The sequence below is a fragment of the Sapajus apella genome, unplaced genomic scaffold (genome assembly GCF_009761245.1).
Source record: "Sapajus apella isolate SASKATOON/1434 unplaced genomic scaffold, GSC_monkey_1.0 scaffold7, whole genome shotgun sequence".
Lineage (NCBI taxonomy): Eukaryota > Metazoa > Chordata > Mammalia > Primates > Cebidae > Sapajus > Sapajus apella.
The window spans coordinates 34770484-34778463 of record NW_022436947.1 but is presented as its reverse complement, the minus strand read 5'-3'; the positions used below and the strand labels follow the sequence as shown (position 1 = coordinate 34778463).

Below are 7980 nucleotides of genomic sequence, written 5' to 3'. Positions count from 1 at the left end.
AGTCTGGTCAGAGACACTTATTTTATTTTAAATTTATTATTATTATTTTTTTTTTGTAGAAATGGGAGTCTTGCTATGTTGTCCAGGCAAGTCTTGAACTTCTGGCCTCTAGCAATCCTCCTGTCTTAGCCTCCCAAAGTTTTAGGATTACAGGTGTGAGCCACCATACCCATCCAGACACAGTTAGGAGCCATCTGCTGTAGGCAAGACAGCCAAATATATCTCAGATTAAATCCTGGCTCTGCTCTGTGATTTGGGGCAAATTAATTAACCTCTCTGCACTTCTGTTTTCTCATCTGCCAAAGGGGAATAATAAAACCTATCTCACTGTGCTGTAAAGATTAAATAAGGAAATGGATGCACACTACATCACATAGTACCTGGCACATAGCAAGTCCTTAACCAATGAGAATTCTTTCTCTTCTAAAACCTGGGATGCCTGAAAAGTCTAGGATTCGGAATCTCTGAATATTTACTAGTAGAGTTACCCAGGGAGGATCAGAAATATTTGGGAAAAAAGTTAGAAGGGAAATGGCCTCGATGAGGATGTCATAGTCATCAGCAACCAAGGATGTGAGAAGTTCTTTAGCAGAATTTAGATTACCTCTTTCATTCAAACCCTAGTGAAGATGGTTTACAGTATGACTACAATGATAGAGAAATGAGAATCTTTTCCATTTGTGATATAGAAAAACCCTTCCCTTAACTGGTGGCCACATGCTGTAGGGAGCTCAATACCATTCTGCAGGTACATGGGGCCAAACCTACATCCTGGTTCTGTCTCTTTCCCCAGCCCTGCTCCTCTGCAAGAGGTGAAAGTCTTTATAAGCGCATGAGAATAACTGCTCAAAATCACTTAGAGGTTTCCTCCAAATTCTCCTGATCTCTAATAAAACAGAAATAATTGAGGGCATGTGACATTACCCTTGGTCACTGGTGATTTAGAGCTTCTGTCCACTGCTCCTTGGATTTGCTGATTCTCAAAGGTAGCCCAGGCAGAGGCCTTGTTGAGAAGGTTTTCCTTTAATAACGCACATCCACACACACAAAACACAGGCCTTCCTGGAATTGTCAAAAGAGAGAAAACGCAGAAAGGACTTGGACCAGAAAGTTTATTGCAGCTTTATTCTAAACAACCCAGATGCCCATCAACAGGAGAATGGTAAACAAATTATGGCATATTTATACAATGGAACATTACACAGCTATGATAAAAACAGCAAATTTCTGAAAGGTGAACCTCATAGTCATGATGTTGAAAGAACAAGACACATATAAAAAGTACATACTGTGCAATTCTATTTACATGAAGTTCAAGAATCAGCATTGTTGATCCTAGACGATGAAAGTCAGACAGAGGTTACCTTTGGGTGAGCATGGTTACCTTGGACTTGGAAGAGGCACAAATAGCTTTCTGGAAATATGGAAAGGGTCTGAATCTTGATTTGGGTGGTTCCATGGGTGTATGCAAAGGTAAATATTCACAGGGATGTGTGCCCAAGAATTGTGCATTTTGTGGCATATAAATTAAAAATGTAAAAATATTGAAAAACAGAAATTGGAGAAGTGTGAAAATGTAAGCTTAAATGAGGGCTGTTTAACCTGGAGCTGACTTCAGAAACGACTACTAGAAACCCCTGTAACCTGCTTCTCCTTTAGGGTCTGCGAACACAGGACTGAGACACTCCCGCATTCTGACCCTGGCACCAGCAACACACTTCTGGCCATCGGATCGTGTCAAGTAATGAACACAGGATAACAGCCCTTCTCACAGTTCAGCAGATAACAGTAAGTCAAACTTTTGCCCCAGTTGAACATCTTACCTCCAGGTACACCCCCATTTCCCCTGAATGCTCTGAACCACTTGCCAGTCACCCAAATCACCGTCTGTGACCCCTACTCACCTGCATTCCACATCCGATCGGTCTCCAAGCCCTGTCCATTCATCCTTGATAGCTTCAACACTCCTCCACTCCTCTTCAGCCCAGTGTCTTAAATCTACTCCAACACCCTCCTCCTAGATGATGCGCCTGCCTCCCACCTGACCTCCCAGACTCCTGTGGTCTTGCCTTCCTTCAATGAACTTCCCAACTGCTGAAGAGATCGTTGCCCTAAAATGCAAATCATACAATATTTGAAAGGCTCTTCTGACCTCCCAGGATTCACCCAAGCTCCTGGCATGGCTTACAGGCTCTAACCCATGATACAAACCAGGGTGGGGCACTGTCCTAAGTGGTAGAATTAATTACGGCAGTGAATGAAACAAAGCTCCTTCTCTGATGGGATTTGCCATTTTGTAGGGAAGTATAGACAACAAATACATGAGATGATGTGGTACGTGTGTGAAAGACAGAAAAGCAATATAGGAGACAGGGAGTGATGTGAGATTCTGTGTCCGCTGGGATGGTTAGGGAAGGCCATTCTAATGAGGTCACATTTGGGCAGAAGTCTGAAGGAAGAGGCTGCTTGCCACCCCACACAGCAAGGGTGTGCCGCAGTCATCTGCTCTCCTGGCAGTTCTAACAGCAGGCTGGGCTCCCCAGGCCTCTGCGCCTGTGCGTGCACACTTCCTCACCCTGCAGTGCTCCATACCACCAAGAAGTGAGACTTAACCTCATTTGCAGGCTAATAAGCATGCATGCCACAATTTCACGGATGTTGGTAGAAGACATGAGGCTCCTGGGTCAGAAAAGAAGGACACTTTCTTCACTTCCAGCAATAGTAATAGCCTGAGTGTCAGCATTTTTGGAAGGGTTTTCTGACCCCAAGTGACCCAATACCACCATTCAGTGAGATAGGTGAAATCTGAGTAAGAGAGTAAACCGTTGTGGAAGGCATTGAGACCACAAAAATTAAGATGAGAATAGTTGAGAAAAAGACGCTTGGAATTGACTGCAACATTTACAGAGCTTTGGTGTCAGCAAAGGCCTTGGTATTAGGTGATGGAAGCCAGGCACTATGCGGTTCCGCCCCTGAGAATCCGCTCAGGGCATCCGCTCAGGGCCAGCTGGGGAGATGGACCTGTCAGCAGATAAAGTGCAAGGCTGTGCTCTCAAGCTCTGGTGGCGATGACACGAAGGGCTATGGAAGCCCCCAGGATGGGTAGGAGGGGCCATGCAGGCTCGATCTTGACGGATGGGCAGGAATTCACCAGAAAGACTTAAATATTGGTCTTGAAAATAGCACTGCATACAAGAGAAAAATACATGCATTTATGAGGCAAGAGTCCCTGAAATTTCACAATTACACAAAATGACGTGTGTTTTTTGGTGGGGGAAGAGGATGTGAAATTCCCTACAGATAAGCTTAGAGTAGCTGACCAGATGAGGCGAGATTTCTTTCAGGCTCTGCCTAAACAATGAATGGACAGAGAGGGCTGCTGGGCTGCTGGGCTGCTGAGGGAGTGGGGGATGTGCTCTAGGGTGTGGCTGGCTGTAGTGCTCTCCATCCGGGAACAAATCCACCCAGGGGCAAATCTGCAGCACCTTTGCCACAGCCAGAATCCCCGGTGGTTCCTCTGTGAGCACATGCCCTGAATTCCCCCTGGCCTGCACATGACACCCAGTTGACAGGATTTCAGAGCCAATGTTGCTCACACGAGACTCTTCACTTGCGAAGCAATTTATGAAACCGTGGGGCCAGCGATGGCCACCTTTGCATCCTAGAGTCAGGATGACCCTAACACATCCCAGCCCCAGCATACACCACTGCACTGCCCTGAGGCTGGCCTCTGTCTTTTGAGAGCTACTGAGCTCTGCAGAGATGCACATGAAGGGAACCACAGGCTTATCAATACGGCAAGGGCTTAGAGTCACTCCTCTGACTGCTTATCTGGCAGGTGAAAAAATGGAGGCCAGAGCAGGCAACCCCTAACCAGGGCAGTGTACCTGCTTGGTAGGTGAGTCTCTCCTTCCCTCAGTCCAGTGGCCACTGTCTCTCTCTAGCTGCACCTAGGCTGATTTGGGGTCTTTTCTCTGGGCTCCCGTGACCACTTCTGCTGCGCCTTATCTGAGCCCTAGCTGCTCACTGGAAACCACGCATTAACCTGTTTTCTCCTTGCTACACTGTGAGCTCCTGAGACAGGCCTGCGTCTTTCTCATCCAGCACTTGGCTGGAGCCCCATGTGTGCGCGTTGAATAAGCAATTCAGTGGGTGAATGCAACAAGCCTGGGCGGGAATGGGTAGTGCTCTTTTGGGTCATGGTTTCTTAAAGGCAAACAACGTGGGTTTCACTGGACCTTATTTCAGAAAAAAAATATATGTCTTATAAAAAGTAATGTTCGGCCAGGCATGGTGGCTCATACCTGCAATCCCATCACTTTGGGAGGCCAAGGTGGGAGGATTGCTTGAGCCCAAGAGTTGGAGACCAGCCCTGGGCAACAGAGTGAGAGCCTGTCTCTTAAAAAAAAAAAATTGGTTAGCCATCGTGGTGCATGCCTGTGGTCCCAGCTACTTGGGAGGCTAAGGCAGGAGGATCCTGGAGCCCAGGTGTTGGAGGCTGCAGTGAACCACGACTGTGCCACTGCACTCCAGCCTGGGCGACAGAGGAGACCCTGTCTCAAAAAACAAGTAAACAAAGTAAAATAAAAAGTAATGTTTGACTTGAACTTACAAGCTAAAGAACGGAACCTTTCCTTTCTGAATCTTTCAGTAGAAATGAGTTGACTGTGCTATTTTGATTCTGCGGCTCCTTCATCCTTCTCGCTCCACCTCCCAGCAACGCAGTCCTGTCCTCCTAGATGCTTGTGCCCCAGCGTGGGATATGGGATTTGGGGAAGCTGGGCCAACTGGGCGACTTATTCACTGCCTGCTGGAGCAGGAGGCAGGGCAGGGGCAGGCAAGAGGCAACCCCAGCCTGTGCCCGGCTTCCCCGAGGCGTTTGCCTTGTGCGGCTGCTGAAGCAGTGACTCCTGAGTAAACCAGCTTTTCCGGGGAGGCAAGGGACGGGAGAAGAGCGTGGAGAAGGCAGTGGTCACGCGACTCGCCTTCTGCCAATGCCGTCCCTTTCTCATGCCCCAACCCTCTACTATGAGCTTTGACATTTTCAGCACTAGTGTGGTTAGGTTCTACAGGAAACAGGAAACATGGTTTAACAGGCATCCCTTTAAGCTTTAAGTGTAGCCCAGGCCCAGTTCTAGCTAGAATGAAGTTTTGCATAATGAATAGATACCAGATTCCTCTGAAGAGCTCTTGCCCCCAGACTCGGTGGCCGCATTCACAGTTACCTTGCAGGCACGTGCATTTGCTCCTCACCTCTTAGGAAATGGCCTTTACAGGCATGAAAAAACAAATACCTCAAGTTCCCCTCCTGAGCCTCTTAGGCAACATGAAAAAACTACATACCAATCCCAAGAATGGAAGCTGGTTTGGTGTTTCACCTCACAAAAGGCTGGCCCCACTGTGCTCACCCAAACGGCAGACCTGCGAAGATTCTGTTGGACAGGAACAGAGGATCCACTTGGAGCAGCTCTGGGCCTACGAAAGGCAACGTATTCATGTTTAAGCACAAGGGTAAACAGCGCATAGCAGTAGGTTACAGGGATCATTTATCTTCCCACTGATGACAGACATGAGCTCTGGCCCGGGACCAAACTTCTTATCCTTGAAAAACACATTTTACAGATTGCCGGCAGAGACAGCCAACCCAGATTAAGCTGCCAGACCTAACTATTTTAGATCTTCCTCCTACTCCTCTGGAAAAAAAAAAAAAAAAAAAAAAAACAACATAAGATAACGATTTTTGTCCCTGAAAAACAATGAGAGGAACTAAAGGAAAGCCCGGAGCTCTGTTCTTAGGGGTCTACTGCCCTCCAGAAAGCCCCGTATACAACTTCAGGCGGCGCATAACAAGCCAAATGTTTGCATCTCAGAAGAATTCTAATAGGATTCCTTCAAGTGGCAGATTCCCGAGGACATTTCAGGATTTATTTACAGAGCGTTAACTTACTTGTCATGGAAACTGAAGGGCAGGGAAATTTTGAGCTGGCATTTTGGGAGTGCCACCCTCAAAGGGTGATCAACCAGAAATAAAGATAAAGTGCCTTTGAAACGAGAAATGTGAAGTCATGGGGACAAAGATTTGCTTCATAGGCATCGTTTTAGAAAAACGTCTCTAGTGTAAAGTGAAGCCCAGAAGTATGTTTTACTTTCTCTTCACTGACTATGTAATTAATATTTCAGTGACTGACAATCTTCAGTTATCACCATAAAATTTTTCTAGAAATCATCACATAAACTGGAGCATCATAAAACACGTTTCTGAAAACTGGATGTTTTTTACCATAAGAATGAGGTTATTGTCAGGTGCAGTGGCTTATGCCTGTAATTCCAGCACTTTGGGAGGCTGAGGCAGATGAAACCTGTCTCTACCAAAACTATAAAAATTTAGCCAGGCGTGGTGGCGGGCACCTATAATTCCAGCTACTCAGGAGGCTGAGGCAGGAGAATTGCTTGAACCTGGGAGGTGGAGGTTGCAGTGAGCCGACATCACGCCATTGCACTCCAGCCTGGGCAACAAGAGTGAAACTCTGTCTCAAAAAAAAAAGAGGTTATAAATTTGGACTTAACATTCCTGATTAGGGACTTGACATCAAGCACATCAGATATGATTTGATGATTTCTGTCAGGAATGCAATAAAAAAATAGCTCTAAACTCTGTGGTCATTAATAAATAGTAAGCCAGTGTTGCAAGCACTATAAAGTGGGCATTGGCATGCTGTCTGCATCCCACTGGTCTCCTGTTACCGCACCTGCTGCCTCTTGCTTGACCATAGGCTGTTGATGGAAACTGGGGACTAAACTGGTAAGGCCCACCAAGCTTATCTTGCCTTGCTTGCTTTTAGTCGCTTGCTTCTAGCTGATTTTAAAATCCATATGGCTAAATAATATATATCTGCCGGTAGCTTCCTTATAGATAACATCTCTAAGGCATTGCTTACCATGGTAACAGTTGTTTTTTAGGATGCTGGGGTCAGCATTGTCCACTTCAAACCGGCTGAGACCACCGATCCTTCAACTGAACCTGTGTAAATGTCCAATTGATATGGACAGGAGACAGGAAAATACTGGGTTAGAAGAGGGCGGTTCCTTGGCAATGGCCCCACTCTCAAGCCTGGAAACCCACAACCCGAAGTGGGAACAAGCATTCCTGTTTTCACACCCAAATGTTGCCTTTTGGTCTGCCACGCCCCCTATCTTATACACATATAAACCCTAAGCCCCAGGCTCTACAAGTAGATGAGCAGGCAAACAGAAGAGCAGAAGAGCGGCAGGATGATGTGGCAGAGAAGGAGAGAAGAGAAGGAACATCTGAACATCAAGATTTCAGCTGGTGCAGTCAGGGAGGAGAGATTGGCCATTGGACGGCTAAACTCCAGGGGAAAATCAGCTTCCCATTCCATCCCCTTTGCAGCTCGCCATTCATCTTGCTGAGAGCCACCTCCATTACTCAATAACACGCTCCTCAACCCCGCATTCGGCTCATACCTGTAATCCCAGCATTTTGGGAGGCCAAGGCAGGTGAATCACCTGAGGTCAGGAGTTTGAGACCAGCTGGCCAACATGGTGAAACCCCATCTCTACTAAAAATACAAAAATTAGCCAGGCCTCATGGTGGGCACCTGTAATTCCAACTACTCAGGAGGCTGAGGCAGGAGAATCGCTTGAACCCAGGAGGCAGAGGTTGCAGTGAGCTGAGATCACGCCATTACACTCCAGCCTGGGCAACGAGAGTGAAACTCCGTCTCAAAACAAAACAAAACAAAACCCTGCATTCACCATCCTTCAAATCTGTGTGTGACTTGATTCTTCCTGGACACTGGACAAAAACCCAGGTACAAAGAAGGCACTGAGCTGGTTAACACTTAAGTCATCTGCAGATGGCAGAGCTAAAAGAGCACCGTAGCACATCCACTGGGGCTTCAGGAGTCACAGGCTCCCACCCCTAAATGCTACCGGTGGGGCCGGAGCCCAAAAGCGCTC

The 7980-nt window shown here is 46.9% G+C and overlaps 1 long non-coding RNA gene across 1 annotated transcript; it reads right to left on the bottom strand.

Moving 5' to 3' along the window:
- Window positions 1-1095: 1095 nt before the first annotated feature.
- Window positions 1096-7486, bottom strand: LOC116550338. The gene is made up of 3 exons (XR_004268343.1): window positions 6939-7486; window positions 5409-5475; window positions 1096-3185 (listed from the first exon to the last, which is right to left on the bottom strand). It is a non-coding gene; the product is annotated as an uncharacterized LOC116550338 (long non-coding RNA).
- Window positions 7487-7980: the final 494 nt, after the last annotated feature.